We start from the raw sequence: 26,069 nt of genomic DNA on the forward strand, positions 1-26,069 counted from the left end.
GCTCAGGCACTTTAAATAGGAAAAGATCTATTCTAAATTGTCATGTGATGAAAACTCGTAACCACTCACGAGGATGAAAGATATTGAAAAAATCTTATAATTAAAAATTATTGATTGAAGTATGAAAATTCAATGAAATAGTCAGAAAAATATATTTCAAGTTTCTTCAATATTGTGCTTGAAACACATGCAAGTATATAAACATCATTGGTGAATAAAAATGTATATAGCCTTTTTTATTGTTAGAAATGTCGTTAAGGAAAGAAACGAGATGCTTTGCAGCACTTGTAGAGAAGTATTAACTGTAAGAAAAGTTTTGTTTTCCTAAATATAAAAACAACAATATGAAAAACATTGCACTACCCCATATGCAAAACACTTTAAGGTGTATGCTTTTCAGCACTTGTAAAGCAATATTAACTGAAACAAAACAGTAGTGCAAAAGTAAAGGTTTGTTTTCTTAACATAGAAACAACAAATTGGGAAAAAGGTTTTAAAAGGTTTTTATACGAAAGTTCAAGTCCAGAAACACTTTTAGTTTTTGTGTATCAATTGTTTCTGCTATTTAAGTCTTTACTAGGATAAGCCACCTTCCTTTTAAAAAATTATTCAGTTCACCTTACAAACCTGCATTTTAAAATAAATAATAAAATTTTTCTAACTCAGACAAGAAAACAAAATCTAGTAATATACGGTAGTCTGAATTTCGACAAGGACTTGAATCCATGATCTTATAAATGAATTCCTGATTTTAGTATTTGGAATAAGTGTATTATTTCTAAACCTTTTACGACCCACGAGTTTCCTAGCGGTAAAGTGTGTGAGCCTTAGTGGTTTGACCGTTTAAACCTTTGACGACCGAGTTGCCTAGCATTAAAGTGTATGAGCCTTAGTGGCTTGACCGTTTAAACCTTTCACGACCCACGAGTAGCTTAGCGGTTAAACAAAATATATGTAAGTCTCTAATAAATCCGATTGGATCGAATGTAAAGTAATAAACAGATGAGCATTATTCCACACAACGTTTATTGACGAACACCAAAAACGAACTGATACATACATATGCATAATTATGACCTCACAGTTTCTTTTTATAAACACTACCGCCATTTATTGGCAATCTAAGGATACATAATCATAAACTTAACAGCGGTAAAGTGTATGAGCCTTAGTAGTTTGACCGTTTAAACCTTTTATGACCCACGAGTTGCCTAGCATTAAAGTGTATGAGCATTAGTGGTTCAACCGTTTGTTTGGGGTTTGAATCCCGGCAAATACGCTGGCTGCATGGGCATGTTCGTGGTTTTCTCCGTGCCTAGCATGGACAGAAACCATTTTCCCATTATAAAGTTCTTCACGAAGCCATCCCCTTCCCTTGGGTAACTATCCCCCATGTGCCTTGCCATAATCAAATAAACCAAACCATAATTTGAACCTTCGAAATAGTAATCTGGATTTATGCGCTTTCATGTATGCTCTGTGTAGGTTGTTTTACAGAATGAAAATAAAAATTTAGCTATATTCATATGAATAATTTACTTTAAAAAAATGAAATACATAAGCATTTTCTGCACACATTCATAATTCTGAATACCTTCGCCTGCATATTCATGAACTGAAATCAACCTCCGGCATTTTCTTCAAAAAGCAAATTTTAATAAAAATAAATAAATTGCATAAAATATAAATGGGCATTACATACTGTTAAAATATTTGAGCAAGAAACTCAACTTAGAGTACGAATCTTCAATGGCATGCCCAGTTTATGTTACTGAGCAATGCTAAATTGGATGAATGCATTACCATCCGTACAAAACGAAATATGTTTGGTTTGACTATAAGGCTTTTGTCCGACAACTTGCTTTTCCATTCAAAATCCTATCACTGAAAAATCAATGTTGACAAGAGAGCCAGGAGAACAAATCAAATGCTCCAGACATATGTAAGTTTCAGCTTACAGCAAGCTTTAAAAATGTTATGTTATCACTTGATTTTTGGCAGGAGAATTTTACTCGGAAGGTCTATATTTCGGAAACATATTTAGCTTCTTACTGTCACACAATCATAAATCTTGATTCTCAGACCCATGTTAAATTCTTTACATATTTGCGTTTTTAGAATGCGACATGCACTTATTTTAGAGCTATGATAGCTGCTATATTTTACTAAAACTAAATTTCTATACCGTTTAATGTTATATTCAAAAATATGAATATCATGTATAATGATTTAGAAAACTTCATCATATGGAATTGATATATTGTAGGATCTGGGTGCCTCACATTTAGTTCAATCGTAAAGAATATATCCTTATATAAGTTCTAGGATATATTTATTTTGTAAGGTTATTGCTTAAAAAGGAATATAAAGATTTATTTTCAAAACAGAGTACTTCGCGGCCTACTGTTCCATTTTTTTTTTACTGAAGTTTCAGTACTACTTCAGGTTTTACTTTTTTTCAGTTTTTACTTTTTCTACTGTTCAGTTATTTGTGATAACATGATATAGTTTTAATATACAAAATAGCATTTAAATTAATTTTAGTTCGTGTCAATGCAATTTAATAACTCAAATGAATGCAATGAGCTATAAAAATTAATCAAAAAGATTTTTTGACACATATGATTAAATTGAATAAATAAAGCATTAGCTATTAACAGTGATCAGAAAAGTAAACTATTTTGTTAAATAATGATTCATTGTAATATTATAAGTGTTCTTTCTACTATAATTATGAGAAAACTCCCGCGTTATTATGAATGAATAAAAAAATTATCATTTCGAAATAAACATCAACTAGATTACTTAAAAATATAAATTTAGATAAACCGATGAAAAATATAATGCGCAGTAACCCAATACTATACATTAAGCCACTTCTATTCTCTGTTTTATGCAAAGAACTCTAAGCCTGTTTATCATAATCTAATTCCCCCTAAAATTCTGTTCGCTATTTTATTCCTATCTAAAGTAAGCTAGGTTTGTAAATTAGCTGCGGAATATATTATAATGATGTGGCCTTGTTTATATTTTCAGAATATAACCTAGAGTTAACTTTTTACCTTTTTTGTTATCAGTACTCTTTTATTAGAACTTATTATTATAAATTCCTCCTTTTATTCTACATCGAAAATAAGTTCTACATCAATTTCAAACTTATCATTTGATAACATTTCTCATGAAGCAAATATAAGAGAATAAAATATTGATATCATTATAATTGCTAATTTATGCTTTTCTACTTCCTTTGTTGTTCAGTGTTAAAGCATAACCAATAAAGTAGACGTAATACTCGTTCTAGGAATAAAATGTATTACTCTGAAGATTATGCGCGGAAACATAAAGGGTGTGAAGACTTTAAATATGTAAATTGAGTAGGTAATAGGCAATGCAGCTTGTCGCTTAGAATTCTTTATAATGTTGTAGTATTTGGAGCAACACCAAGTTGCAAGAAATTTTTTAGAAACCTCTGCAGTGGTTCTTACAATGGAGTTGCAATACTCATCTCCATTCTAGGAGCAGCGTTTGTATGTCTTTTATTGAATCTGCCAATCAGAAACAACTTCAATAAATATCAAGAGAAAACGCCTAGGCATCCTATTCAATGTAGCAATTCACGACTGTCAACCTGTTAACTATTCCTGTTAAGATTCGTCTAAGTCATTCTCCTACTGTTGTGTTTCTCTAAAAGTTATCTACGCAGTAGACTCTTTACACGTATTTTTCTGTTAGTGTGGTACATAATATTTAAATACGTGGGATACTTTTGGTTCATTTATTTCCTTGTAGGATGGTAAATATATCAAAGAAGCATCGAATGGGTGACTTTAATCCACAGACAGCGGCTATCTTGATGGAAATAAGCCAGTAGTAGATATGAATGCCCACAAAGCAAAATGTTCCCTAGAATGCTTTGGCAATGCTCTAGAAAACTTCGGAAGATAGGAGATATTTGCTGTTAATAATAACAAGCCCATCTCAAAAATATACTTTTGAGAGACGGAGTCTATGCTTTTTTAAAAGACAGAAGATACCAGGTGATAACTCTTAGACAAAGCTGATGAGTTTACAGCAGATGTTTAAAAGGGAGTTTCGCGGCATATTATTTAGAGAAAGTTGAGAGTAACCTGTATGGATCCTTTCTAACACTCTTTCACCTCAGTCGCTATCTTGCATTCAGTTTAACATCAGTGCTGAACGAAACACTCCGTGTTTACTGCAGTGAAACGTTAAACTGAAAGTGTTTAACGTAGAATCATCTTTCAGTTTAAATAATTATTCTCGTAGAGAAGAACATGTGACATAAGTCAGTAATATGTCGTGTTTCCTATATTATCAAAGAAAGATGACACTAACAGGATGATTTGGGCTAGAAGGACGAATAAATGTAGTTTCCAAGGACCAGTGTATTTTCCAAGGAGGTTCTAGGACACAGAGTCGAAATAGCAGAGTCGAAATCGTACTATCTATAGCCAACGTTTTAGTTCAACTGTTTTGTCACATTTGATATTCATGTATCTGTTTGATGACTACCTTGGAGATGAAAACATCCATGGCATGCAAAGGCCATATTTTATTTCATTGATTAAGATTTCATAATTGATTAAGCATACATGGAAAGCTTTATAAAGAAATGTTTCCGTTTTCTATCCCGCGCTTAGATATTTTGAAAACAAACCGATGCTTCTGGAAGAAAAGAAGTTGAATTTTACAGAAAATGTTAACATAATCGAAATCATCATTAAGACATTCTGAGTGAAATCTGCAAGTATCACATGTAATCAAAAGTTTTCATGAAATATTTATGTCGTAAAATACTTCTGGATGGATCTGCTTTGTTTTTCTTTAATTCCATCTACAATTCACGTTGCAGATTTTCCAAGTACAATACTTTCTGCGGTGTTTCCAATGCAAATTTATTTATGTGGTATTTGCAAAATTATGCAACATTTGCAGCTTATTTCCAAGTATAATAAGTCCTTTAAAGACATTTCCGCATGCCAAACTATAGTCCTTTTATCCCAAATAATTTATTCCCATGAGTATACAATAAACTAAATTAAATCATTTGTGCATGTTGCAATGTATTACTGTTAGCTGAATATATTTCAAATAAAGGATAATTCAATGTGTTACATCCACCCTTTGTGACAAGGAAACGTTTTGTCTGCAGCATTAGTGGTCACAGTCAATTAGCCGTTCTTCATTATAATTTCTAATGTAAAATACGATCAAGAACATAAGTTAGAACTAAACCAAAATTGAAAGTAAGAAAATCATTTTAAGTCTGATATGGCTAAAGTATTTGTTACGAACTGGTGTACGTGTAATCCTTAGATGTAAGAATCAGGATGGAAGAACCAGATGTAAGGATCAGCAAACTTTAGAAAAATGCATTATTGGAGGAGAAAAAGCTAATAGGCAATTAAGTCGAAAGGAGTAAAATTATTAGAATATTATAAGGAGTGGAGAGGTATATTCGCGAAACGTCTCTTTCCTTTGTTATGTTAAAGAATGGTGGCCAGTCCTTTCCTAAACAATGTGTTACAGATGTTTTTACCTGTTTTGATGTTTTTAAGTCAAATTCGAGAAATCTGACCTTTTTCCCACTGTTAAAGTTGCTTCACAGATTTTTTGTACATTTCATTTCTTGTCCCCCCAGTGTTTGTATATATCAAAATTTTTTATACAAAAAATACATCAGTTTCTTTTTTGTTCTTTATAATTGTTCTTTCCAAAGATTATTTTCGTGTTTGTTACGAGAGAAAATATTTTTGTTTTCAGATAAAGTCCTTTTATTCGCTGAAATATTTTTTGAATGAGAAAATTATGGCTTGAATATTAAGAACCACGACCCTAATTTGTTCAGATCTCTGAAATGTGTGATTGAGGTTAGTAATCCTGTACATCGTCTAGACGTCTTTGCCTTATTTGGTTATTACATCATTAGAACCGGTATAACAGAATCGTAATATGTAAATAGAACCTTAGAGAATGCTGTGAGTAAATACTATTAATTAAATTATTTCGCATTCTTTCTGCTTTTTCTGTTTGCTAAACTTTGATTTATTGCTTCATTTCGTTTACTATCAGAAATAAGTATTATCAGCACTAGAATATGGAAATGATATTGACCAAGCTCGGAGAATTCGTTGGCACACGTTGCATTGAGTGCGAAGTAAATAAATAGTAGAATATTGAGTTCTTCTTCTGGTAAAAATAGAAAGTACTGTGTTGAACGCAATGAAGTATGGATTTTCCTATACAAGACTGACTACCGCCTAAATTATAAAAAGTGATAATTTTTAAAATGTTTTTTTTATTAAATGGTGAAATTTTTATCTTTTCGGCTTAGCAATCAAAGCAGGACCATATGAAATAAGCTTCCGTTCTTTTCACTGGCTAACAAAATATCATAGTACGGTATCCTTTTTGTTATCAATTAATAAGACGGAAATGCATTTGATGTCTCTTGTCATATTAGGTGTACTGCTACATGTGATTAAGTCATACTCGAGTCGGGAATTATCGTTTTCTTCCTAAAATATAGTGATGTTTCGTGTATGCTTGAAGAAAGAGAAAGTGAGAAAAATAAATATTATTTCTCTCAGAAATAAGTTCTGATTTAGTTACGCAGCTCGTTCCCTCCAGGTGATTATGTAGATTTTGAAGACAAGAGTAGAAATATAAGTAAGTTAACTAAACCTGGAAATTTGCCTGATGTCTGGGCCTGTCTGAAATCGGTTGCTATCTCATGAACCTCAATCTGAGTCCGGACGTAGGTATGGTGAGCAAGCTGGAAGATGGATTTGCGAGGAAATAGGTTCTGCTGATTACTGATGTTTAATCCTGTCTAAAACAGTAAGCTATATTTGAAACGTTAAAATTAGAATTGTGGTTCCTCTTAGAGTAAAACTGAAGTGTGAATCTTAGAAGTCAAATGAACTTTTATCTGTATTGTTACTTTAATTCTAAAGTCGAGAATGATTAAAGTTTAAAATTAAATCCTATTACGTTCTTGTCTGCATGAACTTAGAAATATCGCTTCCATCTCAACACCTCGTTAACGGAAATTAGTGGCACTTAATAATTCGAACTCACCAGAGCTAGCTGGTTGGCTACAATAGATCAAACAATACCATATCTAACAGGAGGTATGATACGAGTACATACACCCTGTATTTTTATGAATCCAAAATATATCTGATGGTGTTGAGGCGATAATAACAGAGGAATTTAGAAGCAGTAAATTCATTGCTTTCTAAAGTTAGAAAAGCGTATATGTTGCTTATTGCTCTTTTCTTGTTTGTTATTTTAAAACCATAGTCTTAGATTTCGCTATCGCCTTTAAATGGTTTCACAAACAACATGCTTCGTATACCTTCTTTACCTAACTTCTCATCCTAGAAAAAAGCTAAAGTTGTCCCAGGAAATGAATGACAAAATAGCTAACTATTTGAAATAAAGCTAAAATTATCTTTTGAGAACTACAACTCAAGAATGGGGAAACGGAACATAGGACTGCAAATCCTTTTAAATAGTTTTGCGTGCATACGGGTTCGTAATAAATTGAATGCACAAGTGAATAAAATTTATTCTTATCCCAAGAAATAAAGCAAAATGCTAAAATTTCCGCAATATCTCACAGTAGTTATATTTTAAACTACTAAAACGTTTAATAGAACTCAATTCAAAAACACAGAGAAAAGAAATCCGATCTCACCACGAATTCGCAACAATCAATCACAAAACCTTAATAAACAACTGAATTAAAATGTTTTCCTCCAGCTTTTATAATCGTTTTAATCATGTAAGAGAACATTCTGGTATTTTCTCGATTTTTCTGAATGTCAAAAGAGTACAACTACGAGATATATATTTATTAAATGTCAAATGCCCGTGCTTCTGGCATTTAACATTTAATAAATAGATATCTCGTAGTTGTACTCTTTATTTTAATTTTTCTGGCGTAGCTTTCTCTTCAAATAAGTCTCGTAATGCATTGCACGGAGATATAAAAATATTTAAATTACAAATTCTACTAAAAATAGCAAAATAAATACAAAAACCATAACAATAGGAATGCTTCCGTGTTGCAGATTATCAATCAAGGAAAAAGAAAAGTTCGTCGAACTTTCAAATAATACTATTTTAAAAGCCAAATCCAAAGTATAATCTGTTTTCAAGACCTGGAAAGCAATCAGCAAAGAATAGGGGGAAAAGTTATAAGAAGCTGCTTATGTTACTATTAATAAATGCGGAAATAATGGCCAGCACTTGTTTTTCTTTCACTTTTGTTTCAGGCACTTGTGGCCTTTCTTAAAACTAAATGCTGGAAAAATCTTTAAATACACTTTAAAGGTTTTTAGTTATTTATGAATTAGAGTAAAAAAATATAACGTTTTGATCAATGCAAAACAGGAGTTTATGTGATATATGATTTATTTACTTGAATAAGTTTTCTTTTGAGTTTTGAAATCAAATTTATGTATAATGTGCACATTCTTTTCATCTTATAACACCACTCATTTTATAATTCTGGCAAGGAAATATTTATTTACAGATGCAATATTTTACATGAAACAAAAGCAGCTAAGTTAATTACAAAATATTATCAAAGTAAAGAGACCAATCTTTCCAAGAAGAATTTTTCTACATTTCATTAATCTTGGATAAATTATTCCTAATGAAAATGTAACATTGTAGTTTTATTAATAATTGCAATAGAATCAGTTTTTATCTGAAGGAGGGCTCCCACCTTTTTTTTTGGTAAAACCTGCTAAGTCTCTCAAATAAAATCACAGCTTCGGGAAAAAAATATCATTATAATTACTTCAAAATTTTGACAATCTGGAGAAATTTGAAAAGTCAGGTAGATTAATCTCTCCTCTATATTTAATTGGACATGTCTCAAAATGCGTACTCGAATAAAATTTCATCGCTAATTGGAAATACGGCTTCGTGGGGGGGGACCTGTTTAAATTCGAATTCTTCGAAAAGTAATAATGAGAATAATGTTGAGCCATTTGATTCGCTGGAACTTCCACTTCCATTGCCATATGGTTACGCAGATTGATTCGATCGCTACTTTGAAATTTTCAAGATTGCAGATTGTTCTATTGAATTAATTTTGTGAAGCATATAAGACTTGTAAATGCTTGGAATTCTGCAAAATGAAAAACAATCTTAAATCGTTTATAAGGCTAGCTTAGCTTTTTGTTGTTAAATTAAACTATTTGTTCTGGGTAAACCTGATAATATTTTGCTTCAAATATCGATTTGCTTAGATATCACTTTTATTTGATTATAAAGAAATGCGAATTTTTAAAGCATTATAGTAAATCTGCTTATGCCTTAATTTTCATTTGTTTAATCTGATATATTCTGCATTGCACAGATTAAAGCAGTTCGAAATAATTCATAATTTTTTTGCCATGAGAGAGCATGTGATACTTATTTTAATTCAAGGAGCTGCTTGATGCTAATTAATTTTGAAAATTATGCTGACAACTCTGTAATGTGAAGTAATATCTCGCAGATTTGCATCCATAATGTGGTTTTCCGGCTTAGCTAATTCCTCTTAATGCTGTCCTAAAATCCTTTGGATTTTCTTCCGAAATAACAATTTCATAGGTAACAAAGCAATATGATTATTTTAAAGTTAGTTGAATAACATGTTTTAGTTTATATATTAAAATTTGCTGAATTACCTTTCTGGTTTACATTTTTGTCCTCCAATTAAAACATACATTACGGTAAGCAGTCATTTCCGTATTGCTTACCGGATTTTAATCCGAATTTCATTCGTTATAAAATTCCTCTTTTCAAATATTTCAAAAGGATGAATACTAAAATGTCTCAAATTTATAGTTTTTAATTCCATATTTTATGCAATAAAGCTGAGGAACGAATATTGTTAAATTTCTTTTAAACGATCTCATTTTTGGTCACTCAGATTTCTAAACTAATTCTATATCTGTAAGGTATCTCCCTTCGCTCCACGTGCTTTTGCAGTGCAACTGGAAAGTCCGTCTGTTAGCATCTGGAAGACCTGGAGTTCGAATCCCGGCAAAGGCGCAGTTGATTTTCCATGTCGCTCTCTCAAAAATAAACCTAATGCCTCTTAATATCTAGATAAAATATTTAGCCGTTCAGAATGTATTATCATATTTTTACATGTATTTGTATGTATTTTTCAGAATTTGCATTGTTGAGAAATTTTTTCCTAACGTATGCGTTTTTTGTACTGGTTTGAAGTGTATTACTTGAGATCTCAATAAATGGCCAAATTTAGTTAGCACTGTTATGCAGATTTACAACATGTTCATTTATTTTAAAGCTTTTTCAGGAAATTTAACAATAAATGATGAATCCAGTTTCAGTGCTTTTATATGAATAGAGCACATTCCAGAGTTTTTCGCATTAAGCCTGGTCACTTTAAGATAGAAAGAATGATCCCAGGTTCCGTAATTTTTCTATCACTTTATCATTATGACTAAGCCTTTGAGTTCATAATTGAAATTCCTTTTACGAAGTCGCAGTAACCTTATTTGTTTCCTACAGTAAGAATAAATATTTCCAGAGCTTTTCTTAACATTCACATGAAGAAGGTCACGTTGTCCAAGAATTTAGGAAACAAACATTAATCTACATTTTAATTAAATTTAACGAATGGTTGTTGAAGTAAATAATTTGACCTATTAAATTAAGAAATGAATTGCTAACTTACCCTCATCCAGTTTCATTCAAAAGATTAGAAGGGTGACAGAAAATAGAAAGTGTAATGAGGAAAGTAAATGAGGAACGCATGAATGATGGCTTCTAAGCAACATATACTAATTCATTTCATTCTCTAGCAATTAAATGGGAATACTTTACGGAAATTTTACTCTATTAATGAGTGGATTAGTTGTGTGATATTAAATCGCGAACATTTCTTTTTATGGATCTATAACAGCAGATTAATGTGCCAAAAGCGCATCAGAGAATTCTATTCGAAGATGAAAGATCAAAAGTATATTTCCAAAGCTTAAAATGACTTATATATTGCAAAATTATTAACTGTGACACGAAGACAAAGAGAACAGGCTATTTTAATTAAAAGTTGGAAAGACTATGGATCTCGAGCAGGAATAGCTTCCTTTTACTATCTTCAAAGAAATTTATTTTACACGTAAAGGAAAGCGTCAAAGCTATTTCTGTGTGTATGTGGTAAACCTAAAACAGTATGTAAGCTTATTTATTTATTTATTTCCAGGTTCGTATAGTTCTTATGATAAAAAAAAAAATAAAACTACGCTTATTCGTTAAACATTTAATGCTTCAGTAGAAATTTCCGATAAATTAATTGCTTCTTCTTGCAAAACAATTGCATAGAAATCGTAATAAACAGTAACAATTCGCAAATCAAAAAACAGAAAGAGTAAACTGGAGTTGAACCTATGTGTTGTAATTATTATGTTGTAGACACTAATTTGCTCATGAACTATCTGTAGTAAATGTTTACTAGAAAAGTTCTAACGTGTTCCAGACTAAAGATCAAATGCTTAAAAAGAAAATATGAGTTGTTTGCTTGAACTCGACGTTAAATTTAATCAGACAACATTTATTTCGGAAATTACATCATCCTAGACATTTGTTATGAATTTCTTCATGTGTAATATGAATATCTGACAGTTTCCCTCAGAACTTCGTTCATGAAGTCATCCCTTCCTTTAGGAAGATAATATTTGTGTGCTTTGCTCTAGTTTTATCATCCACTTCTAGCCTTTACACAGGCCCTGATATTCCCACGTCATTTTTTCTTGCGTAGTTAAATTTAGTGAATGTAGAAATATATCAATCATTTTGCTTCCAGAGATATGAGACACTTTAGAACAAGGATAGGACGATTTAAACGAAAGAATGACTACCAACTTATAAGGTATTTCCTCCGCCTTCTTAGAATGCCCTCGTGGTGCAGTGATCAGCACGCTCGGCACGTTATCGAAAGGTCCGTGGTTCGAGTCCCGGCGAGGGCTTTGCTCATTTTTCATCTCTCCTGCTTCCAAAATACCTAATGTCTGTACAGTGGCGCCCGAACTAAAATGGTGGTGGATGATGATTCTCCACCACCAGGATTTGACGACTGGGTTCTCTAATCCCCAGTCGCCCTTTAAAAGAGGGAATATATAAGGTTAATTGAATTAATTTTGATCCAATTTATATTGATAGACCAATATATTGCCTTCTTATAGCGATATATATATAACTAACCTGGATTTTCCTAACTATCTTTTACCATCCTTTTATTATGTCACACAGAAAGTTTCATACTTTTCTGATGAATATTTAAGGTTGTAGGTCTGGATAGAGGAACTTTAATTACAAACACTACTTATATAGCCTAAGTCCTATTTAAGAAACCGAAAGTCTTCTCCACCACCAGGATTTGGCGACTGGGTCCTCCAATCCCCAGTCGCTCTTGAAAAGGGGGAGTATATAAGGTTAATTGGATTAATTTTGGTCCAATTTATATTGACAGACCAATATATTGCCTTTTTATGGCGATATATATATAACTAACCTGGATTTTCCTAACTATCTTTACCATCCTTTTATTACGTCACACAGAAATTTTCATACTTTTCTGATGAATATTTAAGGTTGTAGGTCTGAATAGGGGAACTTTAATTATGGACACTCCTTATATAGCCTATGTCCTATTTAAGAAACGGAAAGTCTGGAGCAAAGCTTATTACGAAGAGCCCTTTATTTGTCTAGTATTTCCATCGTACCATATGCCATTGATGTAAAGTTTAATTTATATAAAGTACTTCGGGATATATCTTTATAATTTAAAATTTTTCATTTGAAGTTATTAAAGAAGTTATCTTTTATACGTATTGTTTTCATGGTTTCAGTTTACTATGTGCAGCGTAATTTAAATCAGAAAAAATCAGAGAAAGGGAACAATCTAAAGAATTTAAAAAGGGAGCAGTCTAAAAAATTTGTTTTGGTTTCGCTATAAATTTTAATGAATATAAAGACATGATAAAATTAATAGAGTTAAATATTTATCAGTCCAATAATCTTAATATAAAGATATAATAAAATTAATAGAGTTAAATCATTTACCAACCCAATAATTAAATAAACGAATAAAATTTAGAATTAAAAATTTCAGTTCATTTCAAAGCTGGAAGGAACAGTTTCTTCTGGTGGTAGCAGCTTTAAATCTTATCTTTTTAACATCCAAAATGGAAACGCATAATTCAAATTACTTTTTTAGGTACTACAGAAAAGTATGGAGTCCTCTTTGAAACTGGAAGCCAGGATAATGCATCCGTTTTCCTCTGCGGAAATCAGATCTTGAATATCACTATGGAATCAAAGGTAAAAGAAACGTTTTGGCAAGAAAAATTATTTTCATGAACCGTTAAAGCCAATTTTTGACACATTAAACATTTCATTTCATTCATACAAAGTCATTTTCCTTATTTTCTTACAGACACAAATGTTAATCAGATACCATAGTATTCACTAAGGACCTTTTCAAACTTTCCTTTATTTAACGTTTTTAGAAACTACATCCTTACAACTATATGTAAGTATTTATGGCGCTTATCAATCCTATCAGCTTCCTTTACACCTCTTGGTCTCTTAGTTTGTGAAGTTACACTTGATCTGGAAATGTTATTTTAGTCCAATAGCCACAAGAGACGAAGCGAAATATTGCTATGTCGCAGAACAAAGATAAAGTCACAGGAAGGTTAAAAACAGCCTTTTTTATTTAAACATAATTTAGAAGAAAAATTGTGCACTCTCTTGATCTACAAGAACCACAACTCGCGGGGATGCAACTAAATAGAATAGTCAAATATAAGTTAAACGTGGAACAGTAGTCAATGACTGCACAACTAATTACTATACTAGAAGCTAATTCACTAACTTTGCCGGACAGTCAGAATTAAAATGTCATCAGCGAGAAAACGCAAAGCCCAATAATTGAAACTATCAAAGCTGAAAGGAAACTAACACATAGAGCGCATAAACATGATCTGTCTTAAAATCCAAAAACCTTAGTTTAAATACTCGTTACTCATTTGTATTTTGGTGAAGAATACGTAAAGGGGAAGTTATAGAAAAGTTGAAAATATAAACAGCTCGCTAATTAACAGAAGATTCTACACAAGTTATCAACCTGATGATCTATTTCTTGGTTAAATATGAGACATTAGCAGGAGTGAAAATCAAAAACTATATGCAAAGGGAACAGATTTTAAGTTCTGAGTGCTATCAGATCCGTGTTAATTTCTTCACCCGAAGCAAACTGATAAATACGCACACTACATATTATGCAAGCTAACTGTATATGCATACTTTTGTGTTCAATGAATTTTTAAATGCCTGTTTTAAGTAACATCACCATTCTTATAGAAACGTTTAACAGTTGTATTTTAATAAACCGGAAAATATCACATAATAAACTGGTTTGCTGTTTAAGATGGGAAAATTAAAAAAAAAAAAAAAAAAAAAAAAAAAAAAAAAAAAAAACACTTTTTCCTATTCTAGCCAAAGTAGCAGACATAAATATTATAAATATAATTCTTATATAAAGGTGTTGCACTAATTTTCACCATTTGCATTTCAGCTGCTCAACAGCTTTAATAATGGTTATTTTGCGTTTAAGACCAGGCTAAGTGTTTAATGCAAGAGGCCAAGGTTTCAGCAAGTACCAACATTCGATGCGATTAATCTGTCTAACAAGCAGAATGTGGATTCGTCAATTTCTCTCCGAAACTTCACAGTTATAGGAGACTTTGGTGAACAACAGTTTTGTAACCGTATATGGAGCACCTTTTAGAAATATGTTAGATGACCGAGTATAAAAGTCTGTATACTACTTGAATTCATTTAACTGCCGAAGGCCATGATGGACATGTAGCTAAGGCTCGAGTTTTTCGGATGAGAAGGTAGGATTTCTATTCTTGGTGGGCATAATTTCCTCATATTACTATTATTTTCCGCAAAAGTGTATTCTTAAATGCCTTTTTAAAACACTAACATGAAGAGTTAAATAAACTATCTAAATTTCCTTTTTCATTATGTCAATATATATATAATTCTACAGAAGTCGATAAAATTCTACGGAAGTTAAAGATTTTTTTCACAAAAGTAAATTACCAACTTGGATTGTTTTACTGCTCAGAGTCAGAATTAGCATCAACAGAAGACACGGTGAAAAGCAAAGTAGAACAGCTATCTCAGAAACAAAAGCCTCAAAAATTGAAATGGTTTACCTTACTGTCATCAAAATTCACTCTTTGATACATAAACTACTGAGCGTTTCTGCTTTTGTCTCCATAAATTTTGAAATATACATGATGCTCATTGAAATTTTAAAAAATATTGAGAGGTGGTTATGAATGTTAATAAAATATGCATAAATATAAATATGCTGAAATAAAATATGCTGAAATAAAAAAAGTTATTTTCTAAAGAATAAGTTATCCAGTTGAACTGATGTTGAAACATTTTGTTTTAAACATTTTCACAAAAAATGTCCTTTGGTAATTTGAAATAAATTTATTCGAAAATCCCAGTATCAGAAACAAAATAGAAAACTTTCTTCTTGAAATTTTGTGTGACATCATTTTCCTTGTCTATATTTCTCACCCAAAATTTGTCAAACGCAAAAAGCTGCTAAACATCGGTAATTTGATCAGGGTTTCACTCAGACAAAGCATCAGACTGCATGGAGTCTTCATCGTGGTTTACGCACAGAATAATGTAAATACGACCCAGATTTACCTAAAAATTCCTCCATAAAGATATCCTTTCAATAAGCATATAACCTCGCTGGTTTGCACTTAAAAAGCAACAATATTAAAAGTGAAGTTTGAAATACTGATAGAATCAACAATCTGGATATCAAATAAGCAAATATTTATAGAAATACTTTAACATTTTGCAAAAGAAAGAAAAGAAAACTTTGTGAGAATGGCATTTTAATTTAATCAAGCCAAATTTAAGCAACTGACTTTCGAAGAGATTTAAATCATTTTAATTTTGGTTTAACAGAACATTTACAAGTTGATCGTATCACTATTTATTTGGCCAAGTTTCAATTTGTAACGAAAATGCTTGAAACATTGTGACAACCATCGTAGTGTGAGGTAGATACGTGAAAGGAGAAAATGCAATTGGCGAAATGACGCCGATCGATTGGCTCAATGCAGAATTCCTGCAACTCTCGGTTTGAGAATACGAGCAATATTTGAGAAACGCAGCGCAATGAATAAAAATCAAAATAACCATACTTGTATTTGAATGTAGAATGAATAGGAGTAAAAACATTTAGACTATAAATATTTTTAGATTTATTCTATTTGAGCCTTTAAGATTGTTATAACATTATTGATGTCTAAATAAAGTTATCCTACAACAAAATTAAGACAAGGAGGAATAAGTAAGAAAGACACTTGAAATATGTAAAAAGGTGTATTCGTCTCTGTATCTGCATTCCTCAAACTTTGAAGACTCAGGGAGACCTTAAAAACTATAATTTCCTATGTCTTATTTGAGGTGGATCCCCTACCACCTTCAGAAAAGTAAACGTTTCAAAAAAGCATTGAAAATATATCAATGGCTTATGCACTGTATGGCAAAAAATGAAAAGAAAATAATTCTAATTTTGAACTTGACTTGCGGAAACCCATACAGGTGTTTTATGGAACGCCAAAGTTCCGCGGAATACAGTTTGAAGTTTGTTGTATTATCTATCTTCCGAGTCCACCAGCAGCCGAGTGGTCGGCTCGTAATTCGGTCTGAGGTTCTAGTCGCTGAACACTCGTAATTCGGTCTGAGGTTCGAATTTCGCGAACGGGCTAGCTTCATGGGCGTTTTCGTGGTTTTCCTCGTGTGTAACATGTATACGAGCTGGTTTCTCTTAGAAAGTCGATCCACGAGAGCATCCATCTCCTCAGGCAAATAGTCCTCTAGTGCTTTTGTGATGTTAAATGGTACTTTTGGTTTTCTATGGTGATTTGCGGTGTTGTATGCTACTTTGTGTTTGCGATGTTTGTTATTGTACTTTTAGTTTGATTTGGTTTACTTGCCAAAAACAAATAAACCAATATCTCTCTTGATCTGCAAAGGTTATTGTGACTCGACCAGGAACTGGTTTTAATTTCAAAATTTATTATATTGTCATTTATCATATATCTACAAATGTAGTATGGTGGTGTATTTAATTACGGAAAAGCACACTAGGGCTATCTGCCTAAGGGGAGGAATGTCTTCGTGGAGTACTTTCTAAGGAACACTGACTCGTATACACGTTACACATGGGGAAAACCACGAAAACGCCCATGCAGCCAGCCCGTTCGCGGGATTCGAACCTCGGACCTAACTACTAGCAGTGTTCAGCGACTTTACCGCTCGGCCGCTGGTGGGCCATATCTACAAAGAAGCTCTCATTTGTTACAAAAGTACTCCCATAGTTGATACAAAAAAAGTTTTCACTCAAAGAAAGTTATGTTAGCAGTTTCTGACAAACTTTTGTTCGTTCAGTACAAAACCATTTTAAAAGGGTTGGACGGTACAAAAAAGTCAACGATAAAATAATAAATATGGAAATGTTTTTATAACTCTTAATTATGAGTGATTATTGGGAGTTCTGTCAACACAAAAGTTTTTTGCTTTTAAGCTAGTAGCTTTTCAAGACATTCGTTTTCATAAGCTTACTTACCTACTTTATGCTCTCTAAGTGAATATTTTGAGCCAGAAAATGTAAGTAATTGAACTTCTAAAGTTCTAGAAGTGAAGACGTCCAGATTGTAGTTTAAAATATGGAGGAGAATATCGTTGTTATTTTTTATTAAGAGCAGCAGTTAATGTTTGTGTGTAACAGACAATCATTCTGTCATACCTTAAAGAATTAAAAAAGTCCCTCCGACATATCATTTTTATTTATGTGTTTTTTATTTATTGTATTCTTGATAAATTTCTTTAAATATTGTTTAGAATTACAGATTACCTATAAAAATAAAGTGCATTCGTATAAGCCAGAGGCATAATAATAATGAATCCAATATAAACTTTCTAGAAAAGATAAATATTAATCTATAGAATACAACAGCAATGATTATATTCTCATATATATAAGCATCAGTAGCATGTAGCGTGACGATTGTAATATTATTTTCAATTTTCTCCAAGTAAAAACCGTTATTTAAATTACTACTACTCATTGCTGTTTATTAACCATTTAGAAAAGGTTTTTTTAAAGTATTTCTAGATTAAAAATATTCAAATATATCATCAAGAAAAGCGCATCAGTGAAATACAATGGGTGATTTTATTGATTTTTTTTTTTTTTTTTGTTTTGTTAGTTCAATATCTTTTAAAGTAGAATTCTAAACCTGCTGTAGCCTGGTTTTGTATTATAATAAACTACATTGGTAAAATGAGCTTTAAAAGTTTAATAGTTCATAACAAGAACAAAAAGTGCTCCCTTCGATTTTGTGTTTTGTTAAGCGGCTTGCTTGAGATAACGTTATAAAAAATTGCTTCTATAACCTATCTTATGGGCAGCTTAAAAATCTGACTTGATATTTTTTGGCAGATATATTCTATAAGAACTTCTAGTATAATCTTCAGAATATTATGCAGAATTGTATAGGCTCAGAATCTCTTTGTTTTGTTATATTGACTTCAAAAAATCTATTCAGTAAAAAAAGGCTTGTCTATTTTTAATAATTTCCTAATCATATCAGTTACTTGTTAATTATTCTCAATGATTTATCTGATTGAAGAAAATATTTTTTTTTGAAAAATCCAGATATCTAGAAACCGCCGTGTAACAATTCTGGAAAATTTTATTTTACATAACAGTTAATTCTCGTTCCAAGGAATACTTCATAATGGGGTTTTAGTAGTGCTGGTGTAGCCGAATAAGTTTGCAAGACATGTTTTCATTTCGAAATAGTCCAAAATATTTCTGTAAAATTAATTTTTGTTTATTTTAGTGTAGGTGATTGTTATGTCACAGATTTTGGGACGTTTGGTGTATTCATGCGTGTGTTTCCTGACAAAATTTTCGTAACTCACAGCTATTTCATACATTTTTGTAATTTTTCTTCCGACCCTAAAATCAGTTTTCTTCCTCTTGTACTTTCATGAATATTACTTTTATAGTATTTGTTTTTTATACCAACTCAATATGTTGAAAGTTTTAAATTCTTTATCTATCAACTTGATGACATTTATCGGATAAACATCAAAATTGTAATATCAACTTGAGGATATCGATAAATATCCCTGCCACTACTACCGCTACTTATTCGAATATTAATATCTCTCTTTTAGGTGTTTAACAGCCTTTTCACTAGAAGCAAAACTACCAGATTTATGTCTAACAGCAACTTTTTATTTTTCGCTTTACTGGGTGAAAACAACGTTAACATTATCTTGCGCTGCATGAATAAACACGTGTTCGTGCCCACCGTGCTAATCACCGACTCCTTAAACAAGATATAAGAGCCCGCATGTATGGCCGTAATGTTAACGACCAGACAAAGTGAGTTTATGTTTATGCGCTAATGAGGCTAATGGCTTATTAAGAGAAAGAGTAGCATGAAAGTCATGCTTTTGAAGACTCTGAGACCTGCTTTCACTTCATTAAAACAAAGCTTAAATTTTATAATAATGGAATATTTCACAAAGTAACATAATCTTCAAAGTAAACCGAAATCATAGCAGTATTTAGATTAGTTTCAAACTAATACTGTTCAGTCAATTACGGAATTATTATTCATTAGATAACATACATGTGTCTGATTCGTGTATATTGCAAATTAGTAAAATGAAATCTTAAGTCATATAAAAGATGTGCATCTCAGGTCAAATATTTTTAATATCCATTTGGTTTTACTGTTACGAAATTATAGTTTCATCACCTCGTAAGAACCATGTCTAGTATATATGTTACGGTGAAACACCGAAATCTGGAGAATGTCGACTTTCACCGGTGAATGTCAACATTCACATAGTCTCTTGGTTATGTCCGAAATATTTTCCAAATACTCTTATTTCTGACTTACACCGGTCAATGTCGACATTCACCATGTACTAATGGTGAATGTAGAACATATAACAATATTATATTTTTTTTCTTCGTAATTCAGTCGCGAATAAACGCACTTGAGTCTTGAAATAAGAACTTAAGAACATGAGAACCTAAAACACACAATACATTCAAAATGAGAAAGGAAAATAATAGAAGTTAAAAACTTACTTAATTATACAGTACGTTCTAAATGAGAAAATAAAATAACAGTAATAAAAAACTGACTAAATTATGTGATTCAAATCTTATTTATTGCAATAACATAAACTATTATGACACTTTATGACCTCTCTTTTCATCTTTCACCAGAGCATATCTGTGATTGTCGACATACACCTGGTGAGGGTCCGAATATACAAGAATGTAGTAAAATATTCGGTCTTTCACCGACGTATGTTGGTGAATGTTGATATTCTCCGGTGAAAGTCGACATTCTCCAATTTCGGTCTTTCACGGTGATATATACACTGGACTTTGGTGGAAACATTAAATACTGATGGAAGTAAACGAAATACATTTTTCCTCATTAACCGTTACATTCCTCATTAACCATTACACAGCTCCTGTTTTAAGCAATTATGCTCGTATGACGCATATCTTTTGATCGAAAGCTCACAATTTAAAACTTACAAGTATCTTTGATCATCAATTAACTGAATTTCACAAATACATGGAATGTATTCTTGGGATTAAATGTACCTTCAAATGAATATGCTGATTGGCCAGTTTATTTAGTCAAGTTTTATCATTCTTAAACTGACTTCATTTTCTATCAATATCCTGTTTTTTAGAGGCAGATTTCTAAATACAGCCTTCTGGGTCTACTTCCTAAGTTTTAGGAGGCATAGCAACGTCCGAGCGGTAAAATCGCAAAACACTGGTACTTCCGAGCTGGGTTCGATTCTAGGCGGACGGGCTGGCTACATGGGCGTTTTCGTGGTTTTCCCCATGTGTAACATGTATATGAGCCAGTTTCCTATCGAAAGTCCTCCAAGAAGATATCCCTTCCCTTAGGCAGATTGCCCTGTTGTGCTCTGCCGTAATCTCAATACAATCTATAAAACCAAAACCAAACCTAAGTTCTAGAAACTGCAGTCTGTCTAACTAAATGCGTACTATAAATTAGCCTGGAAATTAAAGATTTTTGAAAACTAAAGAGATTTTTCAGTATCAAAAGGTTTAGTTTGGTTTACTTAGTTATGCAAAGCACTCAAGGGCTATCTGGCTTAAAGGCGTTATGGCTTCGTGGAGGTCTGTCTAAGGGACCCGGCGCCCCGGGGTGTGCTCTTCACCAAAATTGGAGGCGGAACCGAGCGAAGTCGTACTGTCACCTGTACGGAGCTCAAGGCTCCTGCCAACGACAAGTGAAATCTTGCTCTTCTAGCCACGATAAATTTTGTGGGCTTGCTATGATGTTACTGTCAGACAAGTGAGATAAGTCACAACACAACAACACATAATTGGAATGTTAGTAAACGCACACTGGCACGATCAGTAATAACTTTAGCTTATTTTCTTAATTCCAAAACGGGGCCCACCAGCGGCCGAGCGGTAAAGTCGCTGAACACTGGTAGTTCGGTCCGAGGTTCGAATCCCGCGAACGGGCTGGCTGCATGGGTATTTTCGTGGTTTTCCCCATGTGTAACGTGTATACGAGCCAGTTTCCCTTAGAAAGTCCTCCACGAAAGGCATCCCTCCTCATAGGCAGATAGCCCTAGTGTGCTTTGCCATAATTAAATACACCACACCACACCACTTCATTCCAAAACTCTCTGCGAAATTAGGTACGGCAAAAAATTAATCAAAAGGAAACAATTACCTTCGTTTAACAGGTATATTATGAAAAACCCTTCAAGGATCGTTTCTCTTTCACAAAAACTGACATAAAAGTATTCACGGCTGTTTTCGTGTTTTACTAAGGAAATTAAACCAAATAAAATAAAATCGGATGTAATTTTGAAATAAAAACAAATTAAGAACAGAACTACAGAAAGATATTCTGTTTTTATTTTTTTAAGTAAAGTTAGAGCGATATCATGCCTTTATTTTGACTTCCCCCAGATACAAATTGTTGAAAATAATTATTTCTAACAGTTTCATTTAAAAATATCTGGGGTAAAAATGTCAAGAAAGATCATGTTGCTTAGAACATAAGGCAGGATTAATGCAGTTTAGGTTTGCTTTGTTTAATTACAGCAAAGAACTCGAGGGTATCTGCGTAAGGGGAGGGATGTCTTCGTGAAGGACTTTCTAACAAGAACTTTCTCGCATATACGTTACTTATGGGAAAAACCGCGAAAACGTCCGTGCAAGGAGCCCGTTCGTCGGGTTTCGAAGTCCGGACCAAACTACAAGTTTTCAGCGACTTTACTTCTCTGACGATTGTATACAGTTTAATACAGACTACTTCAAACGAGGTAATATAATCTTGCGCAAATTTAGTTAAAGAGCCCATCATTTTCTAAGATTTCTGTATATGCTTTGGCAAATTTTTTGTCTTATTTTTGAAAAATTATTTTGGTTTAGCAGCAGAATATTTATTTTGTTTTATACTTTCGTCCTTATTTTTATTATAGAAATTTTCGCAAACATGAAAATGTTGCAGTGACCTAAACAAGTAATGAATAGAGAAGCCAATATTTGCTCGCTTAGGCGGATGCGGAAAAGTTTCCCATTATTAAGCTTTTGTCAAGCCACTGATGTAATACTCAATTTAGAATTACCCCGCTAAAGAATCCCAATACCTATTGTTCACTGCAGTATCTTGATAATAATGCCGTTTTAAATTCTCTAACTGATAAGAGTAAATGTCTTCGTTAATGGTGTGATTCTTTTCTAACAATTAAATTAAGCGACACCTTGCATCTGCCACTATACGCCAGCAAATCCTTCTGAGGATGCAACACGGTTTTTATGCGAGATGCTTTTTCCCCTTTGCTGAAACACTTCCATTTACTAATATTATTATCATAATATCTATTATTATTATTATGCGCATTTTATCATCTTCAGTTACAATACGCTTAATGAAAAGTTCCAATTAATATCTTGTGAACAGGTAGGTACTCGTTAGTGAAGAGTTTCAGTTGTGAGTCCGTTTGAAATACAAATGTCAGCGCGAGAAAATTTTCAAATTCATGTCAAATGATCTATTGCTGTTAACCGCGCACATGGAACCTACTCCTTTACTCATGACATCCGGGTTAAACTCACTCAGCTTCTCCAATTCATCACTCTTACGTATTTGGAAGTTTGAAATTGCTTCACACCTCTTGAAACTGACATTTACTAAGGATAGCATCTGGTGGCACTGAAATAATCTTCTGAATGGCATCTGTTGCACTTCCATGTAGTAAATACTCATAAAACGTAACATGAGGGAATACATAGCTCATCATACGACGTCATTCCCCAATAATTATAATTAATAAAATTTTAATTTTGTAGCGAATAGTTTATCCAACAGATGGCAGTATCTGCCAAGCTCCTTTGGTAATTGTCATTGCGCATGCGCAAGCGGAGTGTAAAAAGAAGTATGTTATTAGGAGAATGAGCTTTCGTTAATAATGTTGCTGCGCGTTTTCGCTGTGTAAATAAAAGTATATTTTTATATCATAGATGTTCTTTACTCTCTAATGCGAAGCACTAGGTTAGTGCACGAATCTCTTCTGATTCAGAAACCATTTTCAAACCGTGGATCACCACAATAAAAAGTGGCGTCCGTCTAACAGGACGCATTAGTTGGGTAAAGGACACTTTTGATGGTTTAACAGCAGAAATGGAAGCCATGAAAGTAAGAAGAATACCACTGCGTGCAGCCTTCACGAAAGCATATAATAGCCTACATGGACATTTGAATGAGTCAGAATTGAACAGTGATGTTCTATTATCGTCCCTGGAAATCCTGGAAGATAAAGGAATTCGACTACAACAGTTGGATGAAGAAATATTGGATCTCCTATCAAAATCGAAAGAAGTCTCGCAAGAAGAATATACTAAAGAATTTGAGTCATGTGAGACTTACAAGGAGAAATTAATAGCAGCCAGGATGAAAGTGAAGCAAATCACTGTGAAACTAGAGAAAAATTTGCTGACTCATGCATCGGTAAATGAAACCAGAACTGTTGATTCAAGAACAACGGCAACGAATTTGAAGCTTCCGAAAATAAATTTGATTGAATTTACAGGTGATCCACGACAATGGTTGAATTTCTGGAATACCTTTAGTAAGATACACGAAGATCCAGTGCTAGATGATCATTTGAAATTCGTATATCTGATCCAGGCTACTGCTGCCAAATCGAAAGCACGGGAAATAGTGCAGAGTTTCCCGACAACTAAAGAAAATTATCCGAAAGTCATCGAACATTTAAAGAATCGTTTTGGACGTGAAGATATTCTTATACAAGTGTACGTTCGGGATTTATTGAATCTTGTGTTGATAAATAATAATGCAACCAAAAAGGACTTTGCGCTATCATCGTTGTACGACAGTTTAGAAACAAAATTGCGTGCTCTGGAATCTCTCGGTGTGACTGAAGATAAATACGCTAGTGTTATTTTTCCGTTAGTTGAATCTTGCCTGCCCCCTGACATCTTACGCGTGTGGGAGAGGGAACGGGAGAGCTCGTCACAACAAGGTAAGAGCGATCTTGAATCTATTCTTCTGTTTTTGAAAAATGAAGTGATATCTGAAGAGAGAATTAAATTAGCGCGTTTTTCTTTTGATAAAAGTAGAAAATCTAAAAGTTACATTAATGATGAGTCTAATATTCCTACTTGTAATGATTTGTATACAGGAGACAAATTTAAAGAAAATGCTCCTATTAAGAAAGTTGAGGAATCGTGTTTATTTTGTGATAAGCCACATTTAAAAGAAAAATGTTTTAAAGCTAGTACGCTTACATATCAGGATAAAAAAGATTTAATATTTAAGAAGGGTTTATGTCTATTATGCTTGAAGAAAAACCATATTTCTCGTAACTGTAAGTCCAAGGTTAAGTGTTTAATTTGCCAGAAAAGGCATTTGGCAGTAATGTGTCAACAAGTTCCTTCTCAATTGAAAGAGACTAAACAAGTAGAGCCTGTGGCGAAAAATGAGGTCAATGTTTTGGCTAGCAGATCCGCGAGCTCCGATGTGTTACTACAAACATTAATCGTAAGGGTAAAAAATGGCAACAGGGAAAGGATAGTCAGAGGGATTATAGATACGGGTTGCGAGAGAAGTTATTTAACGAAAGATATTACAGATTCTTTGAAATGTAACAGTGTTGGTGAAGTGAAATTAGTTCATAAATTATTCGGAGGTGTAGAAACAAAAGAAAAATTGCATTCTAAATATATAGTTAATTTGAGTAGCCTTGATAATAAATATGTATGTAGTGTGCATTGTTTAAGTGAATCTGTTATCTGTTCTGATCTTAAGAAATTACCTAAAGGTCCTTGGTTGAAAGAACTTCGTAAATTAAATATTCAAGTGTCAGATGTAGAGGGTAATGCTCTCGAAAACGAAAGTGACATTAAATTGTTGATAGGTTCTGATATTGCTGGAAAATTATTCACCGGAAATATTAAATGTTTACAAAGTGGTCCGGTCGCGATGGAAACAAGTTTGGGATGGATTTTAATGGGTAAAATTCCAGCGAAGGAATCTTCGGGTATAAATGATTCTCTTGCATGTGTTTCTTTATTGCTAAACGAAAGATCAGCAGAAAACTTGTGGAAGTTAGACGTTATTGGTACAAATGACCCAGTTGAGTCTAAAAAGAAAGCTGAAATTCATGAGGAGACCATGCAATATTTTGAGGAAAATTTGAATTTGGATTCAGACGGGAGATATGAAACTGCATTACCTTGGGTATTGGACCCCTCTCGCTTGTCTAATAATAAAACGTTGGCAGAAAAACGCCTGACTAATACGCGAAGGAAATTATTAGATTCGAATCAAATTAAAGTTTAT

At 32.8% G+C, this 26,069-nt stretch overlaps 1 protein-coding gene across 1 annotated transcript in view; it reads left to right on the forward strand.

Moving 5' to 3' along the window:
• LOC146992999 (xibalbin-1-like) overlaps nucleotides 1-26,069 on the forward strand; it is a 277,189-nt gene that overhangs the window by 102,989 nt on the left and 148,131 nt on the right. The window contains exon 2 of the mRNA XM_085808927.1: nucleotides 13,271-13,374. The gene's annotated coding sequence lies outside the window, so the exon portion shown is untranslated. The remainder of the gene's footprint in view (nucleotides 1-13,270; nucleotides 13,375-26,069) is intronic.

The sequence above is a fragment of the Stegodyphus dumicola genome, chromosome X2 (assembly GCF_044657685.1).
Source record: "Stegodyphus dumicola isolate Sdum_Otavi_A_Nest chromosome X2, ASM4465768v1".
NCBI lineage: Eukaryota > Metazoa > Arthropoda > Arachnida > Araneae > Eresidae > Stegodyphus > Stegodyphus dumicola.